Source organism: Colias eurytheme, chromosome 28, assembly GCF_061535395.1.
Source record: "Colias eurytheme isolate Ceu_HAF_F1 chromosome 28, ilColEury1 Martin Lab GWU primary, whole genome shotgun sequence".
Classification (NCBI taxonomy): Eukaryota; Metazoa; Arthropoda; class Insecta; order Lepidoptera; family Pieridae; genus Colias; species Colias eurytheme.
Window position 1 is genome coordinate 301973 of NC_143007.1, and position 19019 is coordinate 320991.

The 19019-nt window shown below is 33.9% G+C and overlaps 1 protein-coding gene across 1 annotated transcript in view; it reads left to right on the forward strand.

Moving 5' to 3' along the window:
- The window catches only part of LOC149896407 (talin-2-like), a 94731-nt gene that overhangs the window by 4572 nt on the left and 71140 nt on the right, over window positions 1–19019 (forward strand). The window contains exon 2 of the mRNA XM_090117382.1: window positions 8042–8179. The gene's annotated coding sequence lies outside the window, so the exon portion shown is untranslated. The remainder of the gene's footprint in view (window positions 1–8041; window positions 8180–19019) is intronic.

Below are 19019 nucleotides of genomic sequence, written 5' to 3' on the forward strand. Positions count from 1 at the left end.
CCAATTCTCAATTTTTCAGTATTTAACTAACTTCATTACGATAATAGATATTCTTCCTATATCTTGAATGCGGATTCAATGGGCATAGATTTATGTTTGGGAACACGTATCGATAACGATCTGTTCATCGGATAGGTAGGTACCTACTTAAAAGCATGTTCAGACATGAAATAATAACGACTACATTGGCAACTATTCATCCACAAAAATATTAAATCAAAAGTTACGTCTAATACCTACTATGTTAAATGTTAATTAATGGTCCTCCTATATGAAAAGGGTCACCAAGCAAACCACATGCATATTGCCTGTATGTATAACTAACGTTGTTAACATCAGGTTCTGAGCATCAACAATTCGCGAAAGTAACGGTGTTCGGTTCCTGTCGGTGGCAATGTTGCTGGTTTAATTATGCTACAGCTAGATTGACTTCCGGTATCTTCTTTGCTATTTAGAATAGGTGCGCAAAGGTCGAAGTAATCTGCCTTGACTTGTGATGCAAGTATTATTTTTAAAAGTAAAAGATTTGATTTTTGTTTGAATTTGAATAAAAAACATCTAGGTACTTACGAAAAAAACGTGAAAACGGAGATAGCTGCATTATTCCTGAGTGAATGTTTGTATGTTTGTATGTAACCGACTCCTTTAGACTCGATTTTGACCCACATTAAACGGACAGATACAATTCAAACTTTGTACACTTAACTATCAAGGATCGGTGACAAAAGAATAATTTCATGAATTGAACTATATTTATTACTAGCTGCGCTCCGCGGTTTCACCCGCGTGGCTCCACTCCTGTTGGTCGTATCGCCTATAGCCTTCCTCGATAAATGAGCTATCTAAAACCGAAACAATTTTTCAAATCGGACCAGTAGTTCCTGAGATTAGCGCGTTCTAACAAACAAACTCTTCAGCTTTATAATATTAGTATAGATTTATTGAGCTAAATAACTAAATTAAAAGACATTCACAATTTTTTAAGGAAAACGAGGTTGCACATACTCGTTTGATATGAAGCGGTAAATGAGTCAATCCCCAAGGCTACCTTAATGGGTCAGCAAGTAGTCAGCAGGTAGTCAATGGAGATGACGTACTGGTACTGTTTTTGTGTATTATTATTGGATTGTTAATTATTGTATGTTTGTTTCGTTGTGGGATGTGTCACCATTGATTATTATTGGTGTCATGTTCATATTGCGGTTCAATAATGAGAATAATTCAATTTGCGGAGAAAACACAGGGAAAGAAAACTTAAAAATAAGACTGGAACAAGAATAGAGATTCTGATATAATAAAAAAACTAAAAAGTAACAAAAATTAAATGCAGTTATGAGTTAATTCCTCGGGTAAATTTTTCTATCCTCTAATTCTAATTTGGAGACTTTATACTATCTCCGGCTTTGCCTGTCGTTGCGTTAACTACTATTGAGTATTCTGTGCCTGTATACCTATAAAGATGGAACTTTGAGATCACGTACATATCCAACGGTGTAAGAATTTTTAAAATCGGTCCAGTAGTTCCTGAGATTAGCGCGTTCAAATACATAGTATTCAGATTTGTATTACTAGTGTAGATATTCTTTTGTTATCTCAAACTCGATAATTAATATTCTAGCTCTAATTGATAGATCAATGACTTCATTCCTCGTGTCTTTATATGGTGGACAGTCGTTCCACCAAGGACAGATTCTAGATGGTCCATGCGTATTGTTTTCTGTATATGTATATTCATATTTCATACCTTTGATTTCTTACCACTTCTAGTAAAAACATATTTTTTAAGCTATTGCATAGCTTCTATCGCGGGCCTTGAGCGCGGGGACCGAATCGAGAAATTCCGTAACGAAAAAAACCTCACGCTCCCCACTCAGACGGGCACGGAGGTGTGGCTTGAAGGCATGCTATGCGATAGCTTTACCGCGGCAGTCCCCGAGTGCCACGTCTTTTTTTTATATGCAACCATCTAAAAAATAAAAATCATGTACCTAGGATATGAGAATGAATGGTTATTTTATATTTACATACGGTTATTTTTTCCAAACATTTTTTTTACCATATTTGTTTATCTGTTTGTATGTCACGGACGTTGCATTGACATGGCTAGCCGGTTTAAAACGGCGATTTGTATCTAGTAAAAAGGCTTGTAAAAACAAGCTTGTTTGGAAATAGTGCATAATCGATTTTATGTTTTTGTAAATTAAAGTAAAACGGATATAGGAAGGACATTGTTTACGAGATAATATTGATTATTTGATAATGATAAATTATATAATTGGACCTAAGGTTGATGACGTCATGTCACTCATGAGCAAATAAATATTCTTTTACAAGTACATATATATATGTATTAAGAATTCCTTCTTGATCTACCCTCTTTTTAAGCAATAAAAACATATTTGCTTGCTGTTTCGATTCGTTGTACAGAATATTTAACCAGACGAAGCTTCTGAAAAACTATCCGTATATTGTCTGTAGATAGTATAAAAATCCCTAAAGAAAATATATTATACAAACTAAAAAGATCAGGGCTATAATGGGTGTGAAACAGCAAGTGACAACTTTCTAAGCCCTCCGTGGGTGTCGTGAGGGCGCGCCCACGGTATAAGGTACCTAATACTTGGTAAAGTATCGATGTGGAAAGCTCAATTCTTTGAAATTGGGACGATTATCACCGGATATCAATAACTAATACTTTAGCATTATGTACATATGTGTTAATCCAAGTTACTCCCTATGGGTGTGCCAAATTTCATGAAAATTCTGCAGTTTTGCGTGAATTAGTAACAAACATACAAACTTTCGCATTAAAGGTATTAACAGGATTACGAGTAATTTTTATCCCGATTCAATGGTTGTCTGACAGAGATTGCTTATAAGCGATATGGACCAAAAGACGTCCTGTCTTTGCGCAAATTATCAAACGAATGAATTTTTAATAGCCGTTAATTTACATTTTTTGGCGCATTTTTCATAAGCTTTTCTTTCATAACATCCTTCTCCTGACAATAATGTTTGGGAACGTTCATGAATTCTGCTGTATGATTATTGTTTTATGGTTTTTTGGTTGTTTCGCTCTTGTGTCCGAATTAGGCGTAAAGTTTTTGGACTACTTGACGTAACTGATGCGTGTTGCATGATGGAATGAGTGCTAATCAATGTATGTGCTAGTTTCAAGCCGTGGATATGTTCGCTAGGTAGATACATAATGTATTACGAACTGAAGATTTATTTAGTTGCAACAATTTTGGTTCATGTAAGTTAACGTTGAAAAATCGTAGTTCGACTTTTCATAGTATAAGCATACCTATACTTACCTTATTTTGGAATTATATTTGGACCCACGCATGAATGATTTATTCATTTTAATTTTTAAACTATTACAATAATGAAGTTCCCCAAAACATACCTACTTTCATAGATACAGATGTTTTAGGTATTTTTATGGCGAAATTATATTTTTGTGTCTAATAATAAGAAATATTTGTAAACAGTAGGTAAAGGTTCATAACAATTATATTAGCATCAATCACCAAACAGCCTATCATTTCACAAAGTTACAACAGTAATTGTTTCTCACTTATTTCGAAAACTAGATAAGATAATTAGGCTGTATGCACATTGTTTGATGGTCCGTTTCGACATTGCCCTCATATTTTATTTTACTACTACATAAACATGCCCTTATTTTTTTAATCTCTTATGACTGAAAGGATTTTCCAAGACTAGGAGATGCCCGCGACTTTGTCCGAGTTAAAGTAAGTAAGTAAAGTGAAGGTAGTAAAAGAAGTTGTATATTTTACTAGAACAATCGATGGTGAGTACCATTTTGGGCGGTGTGACGTAATAATAATGACGGAATTCAAACCCGCGCCCCCGCTTATGCCTTGACCATTCGGCCTCTCAGTTCTCACAATTATAGGCAAATATTTGACTTTCGTGCTATTATTTATATGCAACATAACTCTGTAATTTATTTACAAACAACCATCATAATATTTACGTAATTACAATTTCGAAGAATTGTAAAAGAACAGAACCAAAATGGTCACCAAAAATTAATAAGTATTAGGTATCTCAATAACTTTTTACACAAATTATAAGTAGAAGATGACATGATTCAACTATCGCGAGCGGAAGAGAAACAACTGGAAATTAAAGACTTTTTAACGGATTTTAAACGCGATTTATTCATTCTATTATTTTCCCGACGTTTCGAACACTTTACAGCGAGCGTGGTCACGGGGAGACTAATAGGAAAGGGAAAATAATAGAATGAATAAATCGCGTTTAAAATCCGTTAAAAAGTCTTTAATTTCTAAATGTATAATACTCGCGTAAAATCAAACATCAGAAAATACTATAGAGAAACAACTGATTTAAAATGTGACCAATTAGCCACATTTTAAAGTACCACTCCCAGAGTGCACAACTAACGAGGGTATAACTTATCTACACTTTTTTACTTATAATATCATTGGCTATGTAATGTACCACGGGAAAAGCAGGGGCGCACCACTAAAAATAAGTTGCAAAAAAAAATAAGTTAAAACTGCACTACACGCGTGCCACACCGACTCTTGCGCATGACAATGTAACCGGTTTACGCGACATGAATTATTTAACATAATAGTTGTGTTTATGTGCACGGCGTGTGCACATTTAATTGTTAGCACAGTTTTTATGCTGCACATATGATTGGTCATTTGAATTTGAGTATTGACGGATTTAAATCGCGTTTTATTTGTGAAAGGTCAGTTTATTCCTTGACAACGCAGCGCGCTCGCTGCAAATTGCATTGTGTTCGGTAATGAATAAATCGCGTTTAAAAGTCCCTATTCAATTTTTGTGTTAAAAACAAACATACACGTTTATTTTGAATTTTCAATTTATAAATTTATTTTTGCTTAATAGGTACATAAAATTAAGGCCTTCAAAGACCTTAAAGATAGATTATTTTACTAACGAGAAAAAATCAGACGAATTAACTACCTACTAATTTTTTTATGTAAGTATTTAAGTATTTATCACTTTATCAATTCAAAACATAAGAAAAACTATAAATAAAATACCTATCAATATTCGATGTTTGTCCCGGATTAACAAGAAAGGCGAGTAAGTAGGCGGTTAATTAGTGAATTTCATAGATGACACAAATTAGTTCTTATTTGGTAGGTATGCCTACTAATATACACTCACCACTACATAGCATAAGATAAAGTCCCTATGTATGCTTACTTTAAAACTACGCAACGGATTTTGATGCGTTTTTTTTAATAGATAGTGATTCTCGAGGAAGGTTTTGCCCGCTTTGTCGAAAACCTTATAAATTGTATACCTTCCTCTTGAATCACTCTATCTATTACAAAAAAACGCAATAAGCATACATAGGGACAGAGAATGCGACTTTGTTTTATACTATGTAGTGACACAGAAGTGATTAGGTTTTAGACAAGCCGCGAAAAACTAGTTACTTATCATTGCGGACAAACAAGCCCGCTTTCCCGGGACGGATATGTTTTCCCGGGTTACATAAATGGCTCCGCGGCGGCGGGGCCCGGCGCCCGGACGGCGCGGCGCCGCCCCGGGGAGATCGGCGCCTGCTGGCTGTGCGAGTGTTTAAAGTTATAGGTGATACCGGGATGTTAAAATTGGGAAAGAGGTGGAATTGGTGTGATGTATCTATAGGGTGATGTTGATAATAAAATATGAGTTGTAGTCCGGGATACATCGCCCATTTTTGAAAGTGATTACTATCAAGCTAATTTTTCGTGAGTAGCTTTATTTTGATGAGATGCCCAATAATTTCATGTACAAAACTCTCGATTGTGGTAGCTACCAGAGGAAACAAGGATAAAATATTTTGATTTGATAGTTCTCAAATATTAATTACTAACTGAATGTTTTTTTTTGTTCAATGTCAAGATAATTATCTAAATTATTCAAAAAAAATATTTGTCCTACAAAATCTATGGCTTGATCAAAGAGTCCCCCTTTCCAATGTGTATCGATAACGAAGTCATCATAAATGATTACTAACCAGCTGATTTTTTTATTTTCACTTATTTAATACTTATATAATTCAACAGACATATTGTCCTACAAATTGCGTAATAAATATTTGAGAACCGTCAAATCAAAAATTTTTATCCTTGTTACCTCTGTAAGCTACCACAATCGAGAGTTTCGTACATGAAATTATTGGGCATCTCATCAAAATAAAGCTACTCACGAAAAATTAGCTTGATAGTAATCACTTGCAAAAATGGGCGATGTATCCCGGACTATTGAATGTGATGACGTGGAAACGTAAGCATGTGATGACGATTACAACTTGAAATACCTAATAGGTTAGGTTAGGTTTTATATTAATTTAATATTTAGTTTTATACGATGATCAAATGTTTTAAATATTTCTATGAAAATACAACGTGAAAATATACAGATAATTTTATGCTTTGAAATTTCTACGTTAGATGTGGTAAATAAATGTAATAATCGTAGTAAAAACTTTAATAATTCAACTTTGACATCGAATAAATTTATTCGATGGGGAGCATTTTGCTAATACATACTCTAAGGGCGTTTGTCCACTACAAGGAATTTTACGGTCCGGCATTCCGATTTTTTACGGTCCGGTATGGCACGCCATTAATCTATATACTAGCTTGTGCACTATACGTAATTTTACTGTCCGACATTTTACTTTTCCCTATTCCGGATGGTTTTTTGTGTCTACGAGTCGCTGTAGGTATAATTGTTTTCGAATGCCCACTTGCTTGGATTATACTGTTTTTACTGCATATGCCAATTAAAAGCAAGCTCTTGTTTTACTTTCTTTTAGTTGGCAATGAGATTTGAGAAGTCGGTATTGTTATTTTATTTGTATACGTAGTAGGTATATTATTATTAGTCTGTGATTTTATATACATTGACCAAGCATTGACCTTTAATCATTATCTAAGTAAGTGTTGGTAAGTTAAAGTTCAAGTGGGAATAGCTTTAGCTCCTCGTCACCGATTAAAATAAATAAGTGAAACACGCATTTTAAATCTCTTACGGAACTTTACTTTTTATTATAACGAAGTAATATAATATTTCACCTTCTATATTTTTTACTCGTTTCTTGTAAAATGCAAAAACAATCATTTATGATAGCATTATACCGCCAAACTTCCTTGAACTGTACCGCACTGATCCGAGTAAAGACGGACAGGTGCACAAGCAATTCATCGGTTTTTTCATGCCATACCGGACCGTAAAAAATCGGAATGCCGGACAGTAAAATTCCTTGTAGTGCACAAGCGCCCTAAGGGAGCATTAAACAGTGATTTCTATTACCTTTATGTATGAAGAGTGAAGACCATTAAGTTTTTATTTTTGTGGCGTTAGTTTTCTACATTTTAGAACAAGGTAAAGGACATAAGTAGGTATGTTTTCTATAGTTAGAAGATGATGATTGATTATAATCGTATGTACCTTGCTTACCAAATTTCATATAGATCTAATCAGCTGTTTTTGCGTGAAACAGTATCAAACATACATTCTTATTTCTTACACACACGAAAATAATATCATAATATCATTTATATCACCTACTTACATGTAAGTAACGTCGGGAAAATAATATAATGATTAAATCGCGTTTAAAATCCGTTAAAAAGTCTATAATTTCTACATGTAAGTTGTTGTGTTATTTGATTAGACGCGGTGATAATGTATCTAGTTAATTACTACGTTTTTAATTAATTGTTTGTTATTGTTTATTTATAGATAACTTTGATAGCCAACTACCTATATAACAACAGGATATGTTCTACGTGAAATAATATATATAATAAACTGAGTAAATAAAAATTTAAATTCATCAGATCATGGAAACTGATTTTCAGCTCTTACCTCCAATCTTAAATTAACAGAAATAGAACATTATTATAGACATTAATAAAATCGATAATTTATTTTTTCAGCTAATGCGAAATTAGAATAACATCACCAATCATTTGATCAAAATATAGACCTTTATATAAATTTGTTTCAGGTGTTGAGATGTGAAATAGACGGACATACAAACACGCCAAACAGAGTGCCTTAAGAGTAAAGAGTGCCTACAAGTAGAATAGAAGAGAAGAGAAGAAGAACACTAACGAACGAAACTAACGAATTCCGAAATTATTAAGTGAGTATTTATTAAAATTAATTAAAGTAATTATACCTAATAATATTTAAAGTAAAAAATATGCTCATGCAAAACATATACGCAGTTGAGCATTTTTAATAATAAACTTAACCGCCTTTGAGATGTCAAAAATAAGACCGCAAATTTGGTGAAAATGGAGCACTATCTAAAAAAAAGTAGCATCTAAATCGGTATAGGCATTCGAAAGTTTTGAGGTGACAAACAAAAATACGGACATCAACTCTACTGCAACTAAAAACGTGTAAAAACAGAGATTTAAAAAATATTTTTTTGCAATAAAAGTCACATTGACGTCATGGCACGAACGATTTTACATCACAGCAGGGTGTTTTGTGCTTAGAGTTTACTATGGTGTTGCTTAAAAAACCAAGGGGCACCACGTGAGCTGAGAAAAGCTTAGGAAAATGTAAATGCTGAAAAATTTGGGACCGTTTGTCAAAACTGCACATATAGATGTAAGTATGTCATTCGGTATGCATAGTGAAATCGCAATAAATGATAGTAGGTAACCAATATCACTATAATATAACATAATCACTACATAGTATAAAACAAAGTCGCTTTCACTGTCCCTATGTCCCTATGTCCCTTTGTACGCTTAAATCTTTGAAACTACGCAACGGATTTTGATGCGGTTTTTTTAATAGATAAAGTGATTCAAGAGGAAGGTTTTAGTATATAATTTATTAGGTTTTAGACAAAGCGGGCGAAGCCGCGGGCGGTAAGCTAGTTTGGAAATATTGTGATGTTCCTTAGTCACTACAAGATTGTCACTTGATCTGTTGTTACATGTTGAATTAAAAGGCACATAATTAAATTAACTCATCCATGTAGCTTATATTATATATAATGTATAATGCATATATCAAAGCTTTTTGTAGTAAAATATAACTTTAGTGACAATCCAAAAGCGCTTCTAAACGAAGTCTAGTTGAATAAATGGTTGAGTTTGGAAAATTTATCGCAGAACTATCTCCATCAATGCATATAGATTAGGTATGTAAATATGTGTTAAGATGAACCGACTGATGATTATAATTGCGAACCGTATCCAAATGAAAGATAAATATTATCAAAATTAATTCCTCGTGACACTATCTCAAGTGCATCCATGTGATGTGATAATGTTTGCGCAAATTGCTTGTCAAAGCACTGTTTAAATTGTGTCGAAACGTACTAAGTTCAGATAGGGATCATCCCTTAGTCAAAATATAAATAATTATTTACACTAATATTATAAAGAGGAATGATTTTTTTGTTTGTATTGAATCGAAATGTATGGACCGATTTTAATAATTTGTCACTTATAGAAAGATACATTATTGTGAAGTAACAAAGGCTATATTTTATTTCGTTGATATTTGTCCTTACAGATAGAGAAGTTATTGAAGTTGTTTAAAATACTATCTTAATTTCCTTAATTAACTATTTCGTTTATGAATGGAGCTGTGCCAATTTAGTATTTAACATTATCTGTTTGATTAATTATTATAAATGCAGTATTTGTGTGTTTATATGTATTTATCTAATTAGCTCGATGCATTATATAATAATCAACGACGTTTGTCATCTCTTGCCATTACCCCTCTATAATTTTCCGTATAGTATTATGTTTCTTGTATTATTATCATGTCGAATTATCGAATGTTTTCTTAACAAATGGCACAATTATATCATCAACCGCTAAAAGCACGGCATTCAGCCGCCCGAGACCCTTTGATATCAACAACGCGTCTGATACAATCAAACTGTCAACTGCGCTCACCCCTTAACGTCTTCACGTATTACTTCCACGCCGACGCACTACGCTACCTAAATAATATGCATAATTGTTCGTCAGTTCACTACGTAAATTACGATCCACCCTTTTGCCACTCTAATCGCGGTTTGAACTGTTTATTTATTTTTATTTTTTTCATCTGTTTTGTTGGTCCGCCTCCGCTCCGCACTTAGTACTCTTTTGTTGCCAAATCTGTTTTCGTTTGGGGGACAAATTTTTCTTACAATAATAAAAGTTGATTTACAAGTTGCGCAACTTCGACTCGCTATTACCCCGGCGATATAAAAAGAGCATCAGATAGAATTGATGATACATTTTTATTGCTGTCGGCCGAAGTTCATCGGTAGTAAATTCATTCCTGACATGATAAGGGGATTAATAACTCCCACGGCAGGCCGAGAGCGTGGCGTCTTCGGTTCGATGCGAATCAATAAACAAAATCACGAACGCCGGAAATCCGAGCGTAGTCCGAGATGCATTTCCATCTTTCACCGTCTTTTCACCCTCCGAATATCATCCCCAAATGGCTCCCTTTTTTACGTGGGTGCGAGGGTGACGGGAGACGACTATTGCGCGTGCGTGAGGCGACCCCTCATGAGCGTTTGAGATGGTTCATAGTTCGGAGTACGAGATCCTCGCGTGTTGCTGGGGTCGAGGAACATTCCTTCGTGGACCGTCCGCGGCGGCGGAGGTCCCGCTCTCTCAATCCCGGGTCTAAACTTCTGCCTTAACGCTTTAAAGGAACTCAATTATACTGGTGCACCGCAAGGGCCCATTTTTGATCCCGCACTTATAAAACTTCACAAATATCTATCAGCTTTTTGAATTCTTCTAACGTTTCTGCTTCGTGAATAGAATTTGAACTCTTAATTCAAACCGAAAGGTTAGCAGGGAGTGAGAGAGCGAGAAGGAATATAGTATTGTTTAAAGTGGGAACGAGACCGCGAGATGACACGCTGCTGCCGGTCGAGGTAAGTGCCACTTGTAAGTCACGTGTTTCAGCTTTCCGCTTTCAGTTTCAGGCTCCACTCAAAACTTACTATTTCATTCCACGTAGCGTCCTCTTCATCTTTATGAATGAATCTACGTTTTATTTCATTTGTGCGTTCAAAACGTGCTTTTATACGTGAAAATTTAGGTTAATGCACTAGATATTTTACTTGCTGTAGCTAGTAATGAAGCTTATTTCTAGATATCGTCGTTTATTTAAAATATAATCTTTATATGAAAATTTGAAACATGTTCGGGAATTCCTTGAAATTTTCTTCGGTTTATAACGTGTGTTGTAAGAAACGTAATACGAATTGCAACCATATATAGACTAGAGTAGATAATTTTTGAAACAAAAAAAAATCGCAGTCGGATGAAACCCATTAGAAAAGGAGGGGAATATGATGAAAATTAAAGGAAAAATAAATTACGGTCAATCCGAGTTCGGGAAAAGGGAGGGGGGAGCTTTTAAGAGAAAAAAATGGTTTCTCTTGATTTCCGACAAAACTACAAGTCCTACGGAAAAAAGTTCAATGGCAAAGTTGTAGATAATAAAAAGATCTACAACTTTTGTATTGACAATTTTTTCACATAACCTCAAAATTTAGGTGAAAAATTCAAAAAACCAAGTTTTTGGTTTTTTATTTTTATCTACTTCAAAATTTATTTTTTTTCTACGAAATTTGGTGGAAACTTGCTTTATTATGTCCCAAATACACTGTAATTTATTTGACTGAAAATATTTATTTTTTCGCCTTATTTTGAATTAATACCAAAAAAACAACCTAATTTTCAATCGAAAAGTCTCCCGTCAAAATATCAGCTTTTTTCAAAAACTTGGGGAGCCTTTTATTCATTGAAATCTCTACTTTCATATGGTGTAAAAAAAAATAAACATTACCATAGTAAATGTTCTCAGAAAATGCATACAAACAGTGTGAAAATGAGCTTTTACTAAATCAGGCACACTTCTCAAACTACCTGAAATGTTTTTATCGACATCATTTTGCTTTTGAATATGCTGTAAAATATTATACTTAGAACAGATAATTTTTTTTCTTTTGAAATATTACCGAAAAGCCGATACAAGAGAAGATATAGAGTTCGAGAAGTGTGCCTGATTTAGTAAAAGCTAATTATGACACTGTTTGTAAGCATTTCCTGAGAACATTTACTATGGTAAGGTTTATTTTTTTTTACACCATATAAAAGTAGAGATTTTGATGAATAAAAGGCTCCCAAAGTTTTTGAAAAAAGCTGATATTTTGACGGGTGACTTTTCGATTGAAAATTAGGTTGTTTTTTTGGTATTAATTCAAAATAAGGCGAAAAAATAAATATTTTCAATCAAATAAATTACAGTGTATTTGGGACATAATAAAGCAAGTTTCTACCAAATGTCGTAGAAAAAAAATAAATTTTGAAGTAGTTAAAAATAAAAAACCAAAAACTTGGTTTTTTGAATTTTTCACCTAAATTTTGAGGTTATGTGAAAAAATTGTCAATACAAAAGTTGTAGATTTTTTTATTACCTACAACTTTGCCATTGAACTTTTTTCCGTAGGACTTGTAGTTTTGTCGGAAATCAAGAGAAACCATTTTTTTCTCTTAAAAGCTCCCCCCTCCCACTTCCCGAACTCGGATTGACCGTAATTTATTTTTCCTTTAATTTTCATCATATTCCCCTCCTTTTCTAATGGGTTTCATCCGACTGCGATTTTTTTGCACTTTTTATTATTTTTAAAGGGATCTACCCCAGTGTAATATTGCATCATAAACATATATCAAGGGTATAAGATTAAATTTCCGTATTCGTCAAACGTGGGACAGGAAAAGTTAGAGCGATTCCCAGATATTTCTTGACGTTTCCTTCTGTTTATAACCCATGTATAAGCAACGTTATACAAATTATATTTCCTATCTCAATCGTATAAGGTGTAATTTCTGTATTCGTCAAAGTTGGGACAGAAGAAGTTAAATAGTAAAGCGATAGAATTCATAAAGTTCGCCCTATCACATTAGATTCTCTCTTTCATAAGTTTAATCTGTTAATTTGTAAACTGCACGGCAGCGTAGCCCATGATTACGCATCGTTAGTACCGTTTGATTGGAGGGACACCCCGGGGGCAAATTTGCATTGAATTCAGTGAGACCATTGCTATTTTCTATCTAGAGATTGTTATGAAAGAAGCTTGATTGAAACGGTCGCGGTAGGTAGTCTTCTGTTTACTGATGAATATTAATTTGCTTATTTCCAAGTATTATATCCCTAATCGTGTATTCGATTCCAATTATTATATCTGGTATGTCGCAAATCGCTATTTAAACAATTATTATCCAATTTTCAATTGTGTTGGAAAGAATTAGGATAACGAGCTTATATAGAAAAAATATACTCAGGTCTTTACAATTTACAAACAATTTGGTGAACGTTTTGTTATAAACGCAAAATGTTTCTAAATTCTACTTGGACTGAAAGAAAATTTTGGAGTGAATTCCATTTGGGTTATTGTTTGCAAATATTTAATTAAAAAAGTGCATGTCCATGTTGATTCAGAATTATTTATCTTTTGATTTAGTTATTAATCGTACAAATTAGTTGGTATTGTACATTTTTTTCCTAAATATTATATCCAACTTTCCATATCTTCTTCTTCTTATATATAAAAATGAATCGCAAAATGTGTTGGTAAGCGCATACTTCGAGAACGGCTGAACCGATTTCGATAATTCTTTTTTTATTATATTCCTTGAAGTACGAGGATGGTTTTTATGTAGAGAAAACGTAAATATGTACCACGGGCGAAGCCGGGGCGGACCGCTAGTTTTACATAGAATTCTATGTCCCAATTGTGATAAAAACACAAGTTATTCCACATCAAGTCGGATCCAACTTTCACGTCATTCATTAGCTTCTCCAGATCGGCTTTTCCCGCCGCGGGGGCGCATTATGTCCCGCGGCGTTGATTGTAACGGGCCGAGTTGATTGATTAGCGGACCCGGGAACACCCCACACATTAGCGCCGTGTTTGGCGTTGTTAGCGCGCTGTTTGTCCTCTGGATTGGCTATTTGTTAATCGTCAACGTTAACTCGATATTGATGGATCTCTTTATTGGTTTCATGATTGTCGGTTCGTCTATCGTTTGTTGGTTTTGCTGTTTTTTGTTTTACTGCAGTATTGGGTTTCTTAGGTTCATCATCTATATTATAAAATACAGAAAATGGTATCCGATTCGATCGCTGTCTCTAAAAATGATTAAATTTCAAAAACAAGTTTTGTTGTATTATTACACTCGATGTCCCCTAATTCGCTAATAGAAAACAGACTATCCGATTTCCCTCGCCGACTTCCGACATCCGGTGCTATATCGACTGCATCACATATCAGTATATTATTTTTATTCCTGACATCGTTATCAGCGGTATCTGCTGTTGATAATGCGAGATGATTAGGTTCGTTGCGGTCATCGAACTCCGCTTCCACGTTTTGTTTTTTATTGTGCGTGTTTAATTTATGATTTATTTGTTATAGATTTTTTATGTTATGCTGTTCTTTAGTTGATGTGGATTGTTTCAGTTGTATGTGCCTTGTTACAGCAAGATTATTGCGTCGTAAAATGTATCTTCTTCACATGTATCAGTTCACATATACATTTTTCTAGATATTTTCTTCGTTTGATTTATAATTATTTTCTTATAACAATAAATGTGGTAAATATTAAATTACGTATTTTGACGATGGAAAAGTGCTTCATAAAGTAATTCTAGTTGGATGAATAAATCTTTGAGGTTCAGTTTGAATAAGTTTTTATAGAAAAGTCTTCGAACTTTCTCGAAGTGTCCCTAGATCCATTCCAAAGAACCACGCCCAATTTGCCGCCCGTCTCGCCTGTCAGCTCTATCCCAGAGAAGGACAGACGCACAGGCGGCAGACGAGCCGGCGCCGGAGTGATCGATCCCGCCTCTATGTTGACGCATGCGTAGAACGTGTTTGCGCTGATTTCAATGGATTAAGGATTACACGTTTATAGGTGGATTATACTTTTATAGGTCTGTGTTGTGGGGTGGGTAGGGAGGGGGTGTTATTTGAATTATAATCAATTGATTTTTGTAATTATGTAAAGTAATAGTCATTGTTTAATTCTACAAGGTCGAAATTTATTTGAAGTTTAATCAAATTTGACAAAAAATGCATACAATAATGTTAAAAAAAAAACATCTATTTATGTATATCTCCGTGTTTTGTTAATATGATACATATTGCATATTTAACATTTTCTAGCACATTTCAGGTTAGGAGTTCTAAAAATATTTATTTTTCTTGATATTGTAAAATAATCATGCAAATTGCAAATGGCACACGTTTCTGCATTTAGCTGTTTCATTCAGTCATGTTTAAATGTCTTTTTAAAACTATGGATTCAAAATACATATTTTAAATTTATGTAGTATAGTTACCTTTCCTTACGGAATCGTAGAATTTGCAATGCCAATATGTATTTTTATTATTTAAACACGGATAAGATACAGTATCGCGTGTGATATTTTGCTATCTACACGGCTTGTTCATTTAAATTGTTACAGCGCATCTCCGTAAATAGAAGTAAAGTACTTGATCGATGTAAGAAAATTTATATTGCAATCAAAAATGTGTCGTAAGTCGATTGATTATGAATTCATTTTCCCGTGACGAAATTTTGCATGGACTATTAAATATTGAAATATGTGCCTAATTACGTGATAAATAAAGTTTATTATCGGTTGTCTTCGAAGTTTCGAATGCTTGGACTCGGTAATTTTGAAAAATGTGTTTAATAGTGCTGGTAATAAGGTCGATTATCGCTTGTGTTCTGTGTACGGGTCGTTGGCGACGGTGCGTCGGGAGCGTTGCTAGGCAACCGGGTTTGTGGGCCACGCGGCTGCGTGCTTCATACGAAATTGGAAAATTGAAATGTTCACAATGTTTGACTTTGGTTTTGAGTTGAAGTTAGCTGGGTGCCGCGGCGTTGGCTGCATTTTGTATTGATTTTTTTGTTTGATTCATTTGTGTACTTATATCAATTTCTTGCGGAATAAGTACTTAACTATTTAATATCTAGGTACTATTTTTGTTAATTGATTAGTATATAGGTAGTTTTTTACTTCGTTTTTTATTTCTAGCAATAATCTATTGAGTTATTGACATAGAAATTGCAAACTTTTACACAATAATTAATCTGACGGCATAGAAATGTTAAAAAAAAATTGTTTTATCGTTTTTTTGCATGAAACTGATTCCATATTTTATTCTCGGATACTTTTCATACTGAGACTATACCATATAGTTACACGAAGACTCAAAAAACATCCCCCTTTTCTTCAACATGGTAAAGATTTCTAAAAGATTAAGTTTTAGTGTCATAACATAAAACGTTCCGGACGCAAGTGATACGAGTAATGTGAAAAACTTGCGTCCGTTTGTCACGAGAAAGGGTGAATAAATCGAGAGCATCTGTATGCAAGTGTGGAGATTTAACTGACTGTGGAAAAGGGGTTTTGTTTTTTATTGTGTTTAGACACAGAATATGTACGTACATAATATATAAATTACGATTACCGGCAGTAGTATAGCTCGGAAAAAAATAAAACGCACATAGTAGGTACATAATATATTAGGCCAAAATGCTTTAGGTTTAAATCATGTCATGATGCTCTGTTTCACTTCGGACAAAATTACGGGAAGCGACTTTCACTGACATGTCTTTCGCGAATGCGAATGCTTATAGGAGCTTATAAATTTTAAACTATACAGCTCCTACGTTATATTTATAGACGTTATTCGATATTGTATAATACAGTATATTTCAACGTTCATTTGTTTACATTTACTAATATTAAAGTTTTCGCGTTGGGGTGTGACGTTTTTTATGATAAACACTAAACGCGTATGCACCCTCTGATGCGGTTTAATGGGCGGTGATAATTCGGTGCTGTGAACACGTCAGAATTTTTATTGGATATAAATATATTTTGCAATTTTTTTGAGATTGAGGTTTTTGTTTATAAATATTGAAAATGAGAACTTAATCTTCGACGATAATAGTTTAGTTAGGTACTGAGATAGTTTTAATATTCGATTAGATGTCTACTATCTATATTTAATAAAATATTATCCTTATTTCATTTTAGAATATTTCTCAAAAAGATTAAATTTAACTAAGAATGACTTACAGAGAAATATATTTTACATTAATGTTGACTAAATACATCTAAGTATGCGTAATCGTTATACATAAAAAGGGTCAAACAAAGTGAATAAAAGTAGGTATATGACATATCACATAACAGAAAAAAAACATAAAAGTACTCTATTTTCTTGCGCAGTCGAGTAACTATGATAGGCTCTGCATCACATGCTCAATTTGCAAATGACGGTCAACGCAAGGGAAGCCACGAGCCAAAACCTAGTGTAGTAAAACCTATATTATATTCTCTCGTTAATTCACCCGCCCCGAAATTGAACCCAGTTGAATTAAACGTGCCTTCGCAATTTGCAAATGCACTTCACTTAGCCATAGGCCATTAGACTTTTTTATGGTTCCCATACATCATCCCTTAACGTGGTGTTCAACAAGTTTATTGCAAAACGTCTGAGTGTCAATCCCGTTGTGAACTATTAAAATTCCTCTGTGTGGAAGCGTGGGGATGATGGGGCAGTTATGCAAAACTAGCGGTGGTAATGTGTATGATTATTGCGATGGTCGTTTTTAATGAATTCTTAAAGCTATATTGGAAGTGTAGGCTAGATCTGTTTTGTTTTAATGTATTCTGACTGTATGGGATTCGATGGGGCAGATCAGATCTATTTTAATTTGTTTTAAAACGCTTGTATTATCTTCACTGGTATGGTGCAGGTGACCGATTTTTATTGACTTTAAACGGACAGATATAATTTGAACTGTGTACACTTATCAAGGATCGGTGACGATACAATAATTTTAAGCTTATTAAATGTGTTATTAAAGCGTGTTTATTAGTTTTTTTAGTTAACTATATTCATTTCATCATTGTTTAAAATTGAAGTCGAGTTAGTTCTCCTGTGTACCGCCTACGCAGATCTGACATTAATTTACTACTTTGATGAGTGTCTTTTAAAACATTTCAGTAATTTTTGAGTATTTCCATAGCGTACTGATCGTCTATTGTATAAAATACAAATGATTCTCTTTCTTTCTAAGTGAAACAATATTTTCCATACACATGAATATAGCAAATGTCATTAACTCACCGTGTATGTTGTTATTATTAACACAACTAATTAGTCGATGTGACGAAATGGTCGTTAGTTGGTCTATTTCTAGAAATCGCTTCCGTTTGTTTATAGTCACGTATTTGTTTATTTTTATATAGGATTTTGTTTTTATAAGAGGTGTTTTGTTTGTTAAATCGTGTGAATGTTAACAAGTTGTTTTTATTGTCCGTTTCCTGTCAGGTTCTGTTGACTGACCGGTTGGCTTGGTTGGTACCGGCCCTGCCTTCCAAGCCAGAGGTCGTGGGTTCGATTCCCACCCGTGGCAAATATTTGTGTGATGAACATAGATGTTTGCTCTGCGTCTGGGTGTTTAATATAAGTATTTATTTAAAATTATATGTGTATGTTTATCAGCCGTCTGGTTCCATAACATAAGCGAAAAGCTTAGTATGGGATCAGATCGTGCCGTGTGTGAAAAATTGTCCTCAAAAATATTTATATTTGTTTATTTCTTTCATTATTTGTGTAGGTATATAGGTACTTTGTCTTATCATAAATCTGATTGTATACGTATAGGTGCGTATATAGTATGAGTTGATTTATTTGAAGTTTGTGTGAAAATAGGTTATGATGTGAGACGTTTATCGTCGTTATTTTTAATCCACATACAACGCGAACTGCATAATATATATATTAATATTACTGGGCTGGTAGAAATCGTGATGTTACAATATGGAGCTTGTCTGTTGAATTTAAAATCAATAATACAGTACAGCGATGTTTTTCTTGGTTTCTTTCCAATCTCATATTATTTCAT